Below are 11,968 nucleotides of genomic sequence, written 5' to 3' on the forward strand. Positions count from 1 at the left end.
AAAAAACAAAGCAGAGTCTTAATTATACATTTTGAATAAGACAGCTCTCTGGCTGCTTTTGTTTTAACGTAATTTTAAAGCAAAGTCCTTCAAGCACTGTGAAGAGAATGTAGATGATAAATCAGAGGGCTCTTTAACTGCTGTAATTCAAAGGCATTTCACACTTTCTGCTCAGATCACCTTCTAGGTCCTTATGTGTGTGTGCATTGATTAACCTCTGCAGGGAAAGTGGAAAGGGCTTAACGAATAAACCCAATTAAATATGACAAAAGCATTTATCAGTCGAACAGTACATCATTTCTTTTTCCTCGGGCAGTATATATTTGATTACTATAGGATGGAACTGTTCAAAAAAAAATCAAAAACACAAAACAAAACCTAACGTGGCAGTAGGGTTTCAGGGCCACTTGATTATTAGGCAGACTGGTTCAGCTGCACAACAGGACTCATCTGATGTCTCTACACTTAAGCTGTGACCTATAGTACCAGTTCTGCCAAAGGCTCTCTTACTTTTTTGTTCTTTAGAAGAGCTAACAGCTTAGTTTTCTACATTAAGTATATATATGGAGTACCACAATTACTGTCCACCTGTAACAACATCCTATTGCATGGGACAAAGCAAATGAGATTGAGGAAAAGTATTTTGACACTATTCTGGTCACTGTTTGGAGATGTGATATCTTTTTCCTCTTTACAGTATTTCCTTGGACCTAGCAATTTTTTTTTCTGCCTAAAAGGCAACAAGAAGAAGGAACAGATGAATCCAAGTAGAGAGCATTACATATGCAAGGATTAGCACCAAAGTATGACACCTTCCAGAAAATCCCTAAGGTTTCACAATGAAGACTTTCCGTGAGGATTACAGATTAAACTTCATGAAAGAGGAGCATAAAACATAATAATGATGATAAAATCTCCTGGTATATGAAATTACTGAGAACTAAATAAAACAACCAACTCCTTTAAGTTTGCTTAAATATCAGCATTTAAGAAGTTGGACAGCAGGTGGTAGAACCTGTTGTGGTGCTAAAGGGACTGGATCACATACAGGGAAAAGCAATGTAGTTAACAGGAAAGTTTGCAAGCTACAGGAGTTCCACTACCAAGTTCTAGGAAGAAAATCTAAATCTTCTCTGCCTTAAGCTGTCTCCTACGTCTGTGCTGAGAGGCTGAGTCAAGTTCATTAAGTCAGACCAAAAGTGACTGGTGTGATCAAACAGCCCAATTGATTTTCATGACATGTTATGTTTTTGCTTAGGAATGACTGTGCTGAAGCCTGGAACTTCTGATTTAAGTTTGGATGCTTTGGAGGGCCTGGCAGAAAATTAACAACTAATGTGGGTGGCTACAGCTGCTAAAGAAGCTGTCCAGACCACAGTGACTGCACCTTCTTCCTCTGTCTTTAGATATTTTGAAGTCCTTTCAGGAACTGTGGAATTTGCATATTTTAAACACTTCATACAAGCAGAATCTGAGTTGGCCCTTAAGTAAGTCACATTCACAGTCAAAGCAAAGATAACTCATCCTGCTTCTGCCTATAGGAGATTCAGGGAATGTCTTTTCTCTACAGGGTGCTCCACTGTGTGACCAGATGGTAAAACTTTGGGGGTAGTCCTAAATACTCTCCTTCACAGAAGCATACTACTGGAGGCTCATTTTAAACAACGTCAACAGATCTAACAATGAAATGGTAAGACCCTTCTCCTTCATAACTGTTTCCCACTAGATACAAATTCACCAAACTGTTTCATGAGTTATAGAGCACATCTGTTAGAAGACTTTGTAACTTGAGAGTAGGTTTTGTATTGAATAAGATATTGGAGTGATTTACAGACTTTTTTCCCCTCCAGAAGTGAAATATTTTCATAATTGTAAAATTTCTAAACAGAGTTTTTAGATGAGATGTAATAATTTCAGAATGCATTAATTCATAAACTTACAAAAGCTCAGTTTATCTTACATTGCATTACCTGCTATTTTAAGTGAGAGGTCATTTTTAAATTAGAACATCGATTTTTTCCCCTCAAGTAGCAGATATTAGATAACAATAATCTTTATTCCCACTTTCCAGTAGACTTCTGAAGTCCAGATCCTGCTTTGCTCCTGCAGAATGTTTCCATTTTGATGGCAAGAGATAATGGCATTAAGTTGTTCCAGAGAAGTTCAGCTGGGATATTAGGAAGAATTTCTCCTCTGAAGGAGTGGAGGGGCACTGTCACAGGCTGTCCAGGGAGATGGGGGTGTCCCTGTCCCCAACACGTTCAGGGAATATGGAGATGTGGCACTAAGGGACGTGGTCAGTGGGCATGGGTTGACAGTTGGACTGGATGATCTTAGAATCCTTAAGGCTGGGGAAAAAAAAAAAAATCTACAGAAGAGCATTTAGAAGTGATACTTATAGCCACCCATATTCCAGGGATCTACACATGCAGAGTAGGTGGATGAAAGTGAAGGTCTCTTTAAGGCTTAAGGAACACAATGATGATTCCCATGTATTCAATAGACTGTAACAAAGAAGCATGCTATCCTTTTTCAGAGCCTGTAGCGAAGCTGCCAGTCTTCAAATCTTTGTGGGCAAGCTAGATGGGCATCAAAGAGTAATGCTACCAAAACAGCTAATTCTGTCTGACAACAAGGAGAATTTCATTAGAGGAGTTCTTGAGTTCAATTCTACTCCAATTTTTTTTGATTTTGCCTTCCAGAGAGGATCAGGAAGCAAGTTAACTCAGAATAAAATTCAAATAAATCCTGTGTTCAGCACAGCTCTCCTGGGAATGAGAAGCCAAATGGACTCTTGACATTTAGAGCTTGCTACATAGATCTCTACCCATGTAATTACAAGGAAAAGTTGTATCAATTGAATTTATTTCTGGTTTTTATTCTCTTGGGCTCATATGCGGGGAATTTGGGATTGAATCTTAGTACTTTAGATGGAAAATAAAATAATTGTGATTTTGTTCTTTTTTAACATCTGTTCTTCAGTTACACAATAATACTGTTGCCATGTTCCTCTCATGCACTTCACCTCTGCCTGTCATTTCAAGGGCACTGGGGCAGACTCAAGTCTGAGCACAGAAATGATGTTTATATCTATACGCAGATTAAAGCTAAATGTCAAAGTAGAGAGGGAAGTATGCTAACGGGTAAGTATTAAAAAGTAATAACCAAAGAATTGCTTGGAGCAGGTTTCATTGAAATTCCCTTTGTGCTCAAATGCAGACTTCTGCCCTTTGCTCCAGAGGAAAAGAAATAAAAATCAGTGAATACTTGAAGAAAAAAAAAAAAAAAAATAGAGAATTTCCTAATTTTATCATAACCAATATATTCTCATTTTTAGGCAATGTGAACTGAACAACTTCCCACAAAAATGTAGTATTAAATGCAGAAAGAAAGAAGTTATTTCTATATTTCACAGAAAATTTCAAAAATAAAACTAGTTGCTTTATTCTAGACTACAATGACTTAAGATATGGTACAATTTGTGAATGCTGACGCAAAGAAAGAGAAAGTAGGATCACAGGGATGGCTGATCTACTCTGTAGCATTGAAGAAAGGCAGTAAAGGAACACAGAAATTGATGAGTGAGTTGTTCAAGAAGAAGTGGGCAGGAAGTAGAGCAAGAGCGGGGGAAAAGAAGCGGAGGGAGCCCTACTGAAACAGTCAAACCATAGTCAGAAATAGTCAAACCATCATCAGAAGATCTAGGAATGCTTGGGCAGCATTTATATTTGAGGTATCAAATATTCCTGAGCATATCTACATAATTCTCCTGTTTAAGAGAAACCTTTCAGAAATTTAAGATCTATTCACCTCTTGAGCATGAAACAGCCCTGCAATAGGAGATACAAAAGCAGGTAAGGAAGGAACATCCTGCTCACACTGAGAGGTGTTTATTAGAAGAAGAGGGTGCTGGGCCTATGTTTGCTAAATACATCCACTCTCAACACAGGAGAAAAGGAAGGCTTGCAATCAGTAAGCTTTTCTGGCTCTAAAGAGCAGTTCTCTTCTCACTGCCCTGGCACAGGACAGTTTCTTCTCCAGCAAGAAACTTAGTCTTACTGTCCTATTTTTCCCCTATCTGGAAAACATCATCCGCTATTTCTTCTATTTTTCTCTAGTATTCTAACTAGGAAAAGAAGTCTGCAACACACAAACACCCTGAATTTTTTTCCCCCTAGAAGATTGTATGATCATAAGGCTTCAAAAAGAAGTGAAAGATTACCAGTAATAAACACAGAGCAAGACTGTGCTGGGTTTTTAATTTAATTTCTATCTATTCTGAAGCATGAAGCTGTTATTGAGAAAAGCTGCTAGGAAGCCATCCAGTTCAGCTTCATATTGATGGAATTCTTGATCCTAGATCTTCATTTCTGCCTCTTTTCACCTCCCCTTCACTGCTACAAATACATCCTTTAAAGAGCTAAGCTTTTAGTATAAAAGTAGTGTTTTCAGACATGGGATTAAAAGCTACTGCAACAGAAAAACACTTGCACTAGTGCTTCACAGTCTTTCAGAGAAAAAGAGATTTCCTCTCTAGCTTTTGATATTCAATGGGTAGGAGTTGAAATATCATGAAAGCTTTCTATATCTAGGAAAGATCCTGAGTTATCAGCACACAGATTGGACTTATCATGGCTATGCTGCGAAAAAACACAGCAGCATCAGCTTTTTCTTTTTTTTTTATTTAAAAAAAAAAACAAAAAAAACTTCAAGCCAAATAAAGAAATATCCTAAAGTTTCTTTCAGGAGGATGCATCCATACAGATAAGCAACTTCTGTAACAAAGAAATTCTGAGATACTTCTAAAAAGGATTGGTTTGAATCAATGTACAGACTGACTATTGAGAACTAGAACTATAACGGTAAGGCTGTATTCTTGAGTTTATTGCTTGATTTATGAATTGAGTATTTTAATGAGAAGTGACAAACTAAACTCAATGTTGATAACTTAGCTCTAAATACAATACTTTTCCAGGTTTCAGAAAACACAAGTTCATATTTTTGGTCTGAGTCATGGGCTTGTAATGCGATTTCTTAAGCAAGTACTGTAATCCTGAGGTTATTTACTTTCTATGACACAACTTCTGTTTCAGTGAGAAATTCCATCTTGGGTTAAGTTGTTAAATGATATTTTCTTACAAAAGACTCCAGTACATCAATTCCATATGTAATAGCATCTTTTGACCTTCTGTGTCAATTGACTGGCTCCGTTCTGACTCTTTAGCTGTGCAAAAGGTCTTCAGGATTCAACTAGGTCAACCAGCTCAGAATTCCCCATGGGGAGGAAAAGCTCAAAATAGTAGAAAAGCTAATTCCTAAAAAATTAATCATCAAGCCAGTCATGAAAATTGCTAGCAAAGGCACTAGCCTTACTACTTGTAATTGTGATTTTTGGTGGGTAAGATATTTCTCCATTAATTTCAAGAGTCAGCTCACTTCATGTATCAAAAAGATACCAGATACAGAACTAGTTAAAGATGTGCACCATCTTGATCTAGAAACTGTTGATAAACATGAATAGATGAGTTTGCATTGTACTACATGGTTTGATTTCCTTGACATTTTCAAGCAGATTAAAGGCCTTTATTTTTCTTCTTTTGAAAACAGACTGCACATGAAAAGTCAAACTTAATCAGTAAAGTCATTTAAATGACTGAAGAATAACCTTTGTTCGGCTTCTCAGTTTGACCATAAATAGGCTGCTGTGCGATCAAAGCAAGCCAAGGAGAGGTTGAAGTTTCACGAAGAGACAAAGACTGTAATAGAGGATGTTATATTCTGTGATGCTCTTACCTAAAAAGTAACTTCATTTCATAAGCTCATTGCTCAGACTTCCCCTGTAAACATCATAAACAAATGTGTTAGAGGAATTTTTGCCTGTTTACTTCAAACAAGCTTTCATTTCAAACAGGAATGCCAGGAGTTAAGCATGAAGAGCAACAACACTGTTACTTCTGAACTTAGCAGTTCTTCATAAGTGATTTGAAACAAAGATGTGTTTATACTTCTACATTAATTTAAAGGCTGATTAATCAAAATATGAGTTTCGTTTTATGGATTTAGTAACAAAACTAGTCTAAAAATAACATTTCCTATGAGATTTGTACTACTAGGTCTTTTTTTTTTTTAAGTCAGTGAAATAGTTTTGCTTCTTGAATTGCCTAAAAAGATGAGAAAATAAAATAAGAAAATCCCTAACAACTTGCCAAGGTTATAACTACAAGATTTTGGGCTGGAAAAATCATCATAGAAACATTAAAGTTGGACAAAAATCACTAGAATCATCTAGTCCAACCACCACTCACCCCTACCGTGCCCACTAATCACATCTCCACAAATCGTGAAAATCACAGTCACTGACTTCACCACCTCCCCATGCAGCCTGCCTCACCACTCTTTCTGAGAAGAAACTCTTCCCAATATTCAACCAGAACCCCCTGGTACAACTTAAGGCCTCTCAACCTATCGCATACGGCAAGCATATACAAGATTTAACAACTGAATATTAAGTCATGTCATCCCAGTGTTAATGAGGTATTCAGACAATGTATTTATTAATACACATCAACTTTTGGCTAATCCTGAAAAGATTAGGCAGCTAGACTAGATTATTTTTGATAGACCCTTCCAGCTGAATTGTGCTATTTGGTGCCGTCTTGGAAGGCATAACTTCATTTTCTAGTTTCTGGCAGCTCACAAGTCAACCACTCACCACAGCTGCTTAAAAGCACACTTATCCACAAAAAACAAAAAGCAACAAGAAACCAGCACATCCATTGGCTTTTTAGACTGTAGCACTTGCATTATTGTCACCCATAAGGCAGAGAATTAGACGCTTTTAAGACAATCTAGATTGCCACTGAAAGTTTTGAGAAGACTTTCTATTATATAACACTCTAAAATACAGAGAATTTTCACAGCACTCACCGAACCAGAAATGAAGACTGTCATTCAGACCATCCCAGCTATTTTCCAGCAATCAGCACACAGCAGCCAAATGAAATAGCTGATCCCTCAGAAGGAGCTCAAACCTGCAAGAGAACTTTTGTATTGATTTGAATTCTATGCAGCTGATGTCATGCAGTAGGAATCTGATTAGATATGAAATTCACCTGCAGGAGTGGATGCCAGTTTACCCAGGGTAGTAACACACAACAGTTCCTCAGTATCCTTTTGATCAGATCACCAAATATTTTAGGAAAACAAACAAACAAGCAAAAAAACAAATAAACAAAAAAACAACACCAAAAACAGGAAGATAAGACTGACAGAAGACAAATGACAGTTGTATTCATAGCTCAAAGAAGAAAAATAAATGGTAATGAATATTACCATTTTGCCCAGCTGGGTTGAACAGTGATAGGAAAATCTACAGGAAATAATGGACATTTTACAATACAACATCTGATCCAAATTCTGCCTTTGGGTTCAGCTGAACAAAAGACTCACAGTACAAAATTTCTGGAGAAGGAGCTTTCTCTTCTCACTTCATCTCAAATAATACAAAAGTTTTGGACAGGCTTAGTGGAGAGCTCTCTAATACTGCCAAGTAAAAATAAAATGCTTTTTTGGCCTTGATTTCAAAGCAGCAATGAGCGTTCACATCTCAAGGCTGTTAATGAAAGCTGTCCTTGTAAGTCTAAGGTATCTGGCTCATCACAGTTGTGTGGATTTTCAAGGAAATCATGGGAGACCACCATCAGCTTAAGAAGGCAGACTTTGGAAAGCCCACAAGAGTTCTGTGATTCTATGGAGTGTGAGCTGCAATGCTCAAGGAGGATGGATTTGGTTGCTCAAGCTTTTTAACAAGAAACAGGTTCTCCAAACAGAAGCAAAGGCTATTGAACAAGTTCAAAAGGTTGTAAAAGGGCATTGATCCTTCCACTCAATACCAGGTCAGTGTATGTAACTGAACGTAAGAAAATCCTGCTTTGTCAGAAGGTGATATTAACATGTACCATGACCACGGATCATCTTCCTTACTATACTTGATTCTTCATAACAGAAGCAGATGTGGCAGATGGCTCTATTGCTGTGTTTCTTCAGCTCTGAAAGAAGCAGAAAGTTTCACAGCTGTATCAAAAATCTTTATCCATCTCTAGTTCAGGCTGAGTCAAGTAAATCTCCTTATTGCTGAAATTCAAGAAGTTAAAAAAATATAGAATGACCAAGCATATGCTTTCACTTATCCTCCTTCCTGAAAAGGAAATTGGTCAGATGAGTTTCTGGGTTGAAATAAATAGAAAGTACATTTTGAACATACAACTCTTCCTGTGAATTCTTTATGGGAAATTGAACTTTTTCCATACAGAAGTTGCTTGCTTAATAAAGGTCTTGTTTATAGACTGTAAAATACTCATGCAAACATAATAATCTCTGAGTTGTATTTTCAAACTTTGATCCATTTTCAGCATGGGAAAAAAGAATGTGTGAAAGGTTTTGATTAATGTAAGAATCCTCTTAGTTCTAAGAGCATGGAAAAGTATTGTCACTGTTTCTTTTCATTCACTTTGCATTAAATCTCAGGAGTAGAATATTTTCATTATTTTTTCTGAAGGCTTGAACACCAGTGTTGATTTTTAGCCACCATTCTGTTGCATATATTGCACATTAACACTTCCATGATTCTAATTCAATATTATGTGATCTGTAAATATCCTTTGAGACTGACACACCAGAAATTGAAGAAAACTGATGATCACCTGTATAAACAAGGTAGAAGAAAGTTGAGTTGAAAACATCCTGGTCATGCCAGAACCTGCTTTCTTAAGAAAAACATTTTGAGATATTTTTTTACTGCTCTGGTAACACAAAGCTTTTTGATTTTCCTCACATCCTCCTCTTGCATTAGGGCTGCTATTTTTTCTGTATCTTCTCAAAGGCAGAAATTGATCCTGAAAGAGTCCATAAATCATTTAACTGAGAAACCAACATGCACGTATGGAAAGAATTATGCAAAATTCAATTTTTTGGTAATATCTGGAGCAGACATCTAGGATGGACTACATTCAGAGCTCCCCAGATAAACATTATAGTTCAAGAAAGGTTTGGAAAAAATTATTCTGCAAGAGACAATAAATAAGCATTGAGTACAGTTATTTAAGTAGTTTATGTTTCAACCAGTACAGAAAGTCACTACTGAGAAAGAAATCATTACCTAGACTCAGGACCAGAATTCAGAAATAGGGAGCATTTAAGATCAACGTTACAAGTGTAAGCCTGGAAAGAACCAACTGACTTATTTGATTTGTCTGCTAGTTGACAAGTATTCACATAAGAAAACGTCGGTTGCTGCACAACTCCTTTCTTGTGGATGTGCGTCTCTCAGTGAATGGATACTAAGCAATTTAAACTGAGGTTTTATATTGTCTCCTTATGCAAATGTAAAGTTCTCCTGCTGTTTTTCTACCTTTCCCACTTACAGCAAAAAAATGCTGATGATGACTTTTTGGGGTGCTCCTTTTGGCTGAAATGGGAGAAAATGTAGGAACAAAGTATATTGGTAACTCAGCTCTTCTGGTATGTTTGGAGAGTTTGGCTAGAAGTGTTCATAAGACATTAACATTGCATGCAGAGTAAGCATGTAAGCCTTGCTTTGCTAAGAAGTTGAGCTGAAAACAGCCCTAATATTCACAACTGGCTTTAACTGGTGTCTTTATCTGCTATCACAGAATAGGAAAAAGAGAAAGAATGGAGTGGACAGGCTGTATCTATCATTTGATAAAAACATATGAAGAAGAATGCAGAATTCATATAGTTCCTGTACCACAGTGGTTTCCTAGTCACAATTCTTTCCACAGATTGGAAAAAATCAGCAACAATGATGAAAATGTCAAAGAAAACAACATATATCTTAGTATCCTAAATGCTCTCACTGAAATACTGGGAGGATTCTTAGGAGTCTAATGAAAATTGGAGAGCCCCATGCCAGGGACCAACATCAGCTAGCAAGCAGTGATGTGAAAAAGCAGAGTTGAGCTGGTGCACAGGGCAACTCTCTCCTCTTCCAGTAAGATCTGTTTCTTCATCAAAAGAAAAGGCCACAAAGTGCCTCCAGTGACTTTTCAGTTGGCTCCTAGTGAATGTTGCACAGTTTCATCTTCTGAATGACAATACAGATCACCACAGTGCCAGGCACCATGCCCATGTTTGCCTGCAGGCTGCGGAGTTAACATGATCAGAGCCCAAGGCAACAGAATGATTTAATTCCCAATCCTTGTGACACAAGACAAAGCTCAGCCCTTTCCAACCCATTCTACAAAATGAAATCAGTTGAATCAATAGGTACCAAAGGATACTCCTTCAGACAGCAACCACACCACCAATTTGCTTCCACAGCTTGCAGACTCTGCTCAAAAATGATGGAGGATTGCTGAAATTCAAAATAACAGCACCTTTGGTGGGCTGCTTTGGTATTCAACTGCCATTGTGTCTGAATAAAGCATGCAGGAAAGCACAGTGAGAAAGCCAAAGCAATCGAGAGTTACACATACCACTTTATGCTCCTCTGCTGCTGAAGGAAGTACACAGTTTCTCCAGCCACTTTATAACGTCAGCTTGCTCTGTTATAACTCTGTGTCTCAGAGATGGCATCACCCCTTGTTCACCGACTTCTCCGCTTCTGGTTATTTCAGCTGCTTTGTGTGTACAGCACCAAGTGGCTCATATGATCCTAAAAGCACTCTGGCAACTTCAGTTTTGTAGTCCTGTTGTCTGCAACTGAGATTTGTCCTGTTAGCAGGCTGGTAGATAATAAGAAAAACACTGTTTCAGATAGAGAGGAAAAAGAACAAAAAAAAAAAAACAAAACACAACTACAATCAAAACTAAAATAAACATCAAAATTCCAGCACGAGGGTGGCATTAATTGTCTGTACACATCTTGGGGAATCCTAATATTCCATCACTGAAAGATCAGAAACAACAGCAGAGCCCACTGTACAGACATATCCTGCATATGAAGTAATAAAAGTAACACTGAGCAGATGCAGGTCTCTATTAAGTGTTTCCCTAAATCTGGGATCATTCAGACCTTACTCAAACATTGCTTGTGACAGCCACAAAACTCAGATCCAGGGCTCCCAGCTCTAACCTGTTTAGACCCCAGGTTTTCACTGTCATTAATGTAGAAACGTATTTTTCTGCTCTGGTTTCCCTCTTGTGCTTTCTAATTCCTTATGGTGTTTATGAAATGACTCCTTCTCATACAAAAAGTGTGACTGGTTTTGTTTATCCTACTTATTATATGAGAATAATTTGCAGGCTGTCATTTCATTATTAAATTTGAAAGGAAAGCAAACAACAGAACACTGCAAAACTGGATGTTCCCAAGTGAAAGCAAACCCATTTCTACCTTATGCATTTAACCAAAACTCATCATAACTGACTGCAAGCAAAGCTTATACCATCAAATACCAAAACTAGGAAATGGCTTCTCCCTGCCGTCAAGATCTGCTTTCAATGTTAGGTCTACCTCGTCTACCATCCAAAGATTGCAAGGAAATTTATGATTCAGCAATGAAATCTTAATTGCTTCCTCTTTATGTTGATCTGTTTTCCTGGAAATATAATTAATTCTCTATGCTGAGCCTTTAAGAATGAAACAAATTATAGCCCCTGTTCACTTTGGCAATGCAATCACTTTTAATCAGTGCATAATTAGGATTTAAACAGTATCAACCTGTCCTTGTTGTAAGAAGGTAACTGCGCTTAAACTTCAATTACTCCTAAATTTAAAAATCAATTGCAAATAAAATGTCCTGCTGCTGATGCTAAAGAGATTAGAAAGACCAGAATACATTCACACGAGAAGCTACTCATGTCAACACAATTGCAACAAGCAGCTGCCATAATGTAGGTAATTCTGCTGTAATGCAATATTAAGGCCTTTATCTAATCAAAGGCTGAGGGCTAAAACTGTCAAAAATACAAGACACCTCAAAAGGCAGATTGTTATTGTTTTGTATGT

The 11,968-nt window shown here is 37.4% G+C and overlaps 1 long non-coding RNA gene across 1 annotated transcript in view; it reads right to left on the reverse strand.

Annotated features, from left to right (window-relative positions):
- The window catches only part of LOC125693555 (uncharacterized), a 53,145-nt gene extending 42,407 nt beyond the window's left edge, over positions 1 to 10,738 (reverse strand). Inside the window, exons 1-3 of the long non-coding RNA XR_007377148.1 lie at positions 10,494 to 10,738; positions 7,113 to 8,048; positions 6,928 to 7,031 (exon numbers count right to left, since the gene is read on the reverse strand). This is a non-coding gene — a long non-coding RNA (uncharacterized LOC125693555). The remainder of the gene's footprint in view (positions 1 to 6,927; positions 7,032 to 7,112; positions 8,049 to 10,493) is intronic.
- Positions 10,739 to 11,968: the final 1,230 nt, after the last annotated feature.

This window comes from Lagopus muta, chromosome 5 (genome assembly GCF_023343835.1).
Source record: "Lagopus muta isolate bLagMut1 chromosome 5, bLagMut1 primary, whole genome shotgun sequence".
NCBI classification, from domain to species: Eukaryota; Metazoa; Chordata; class Aves; order Galliformes; family Phasianidae; genus Lagopus; species Lagopus muta.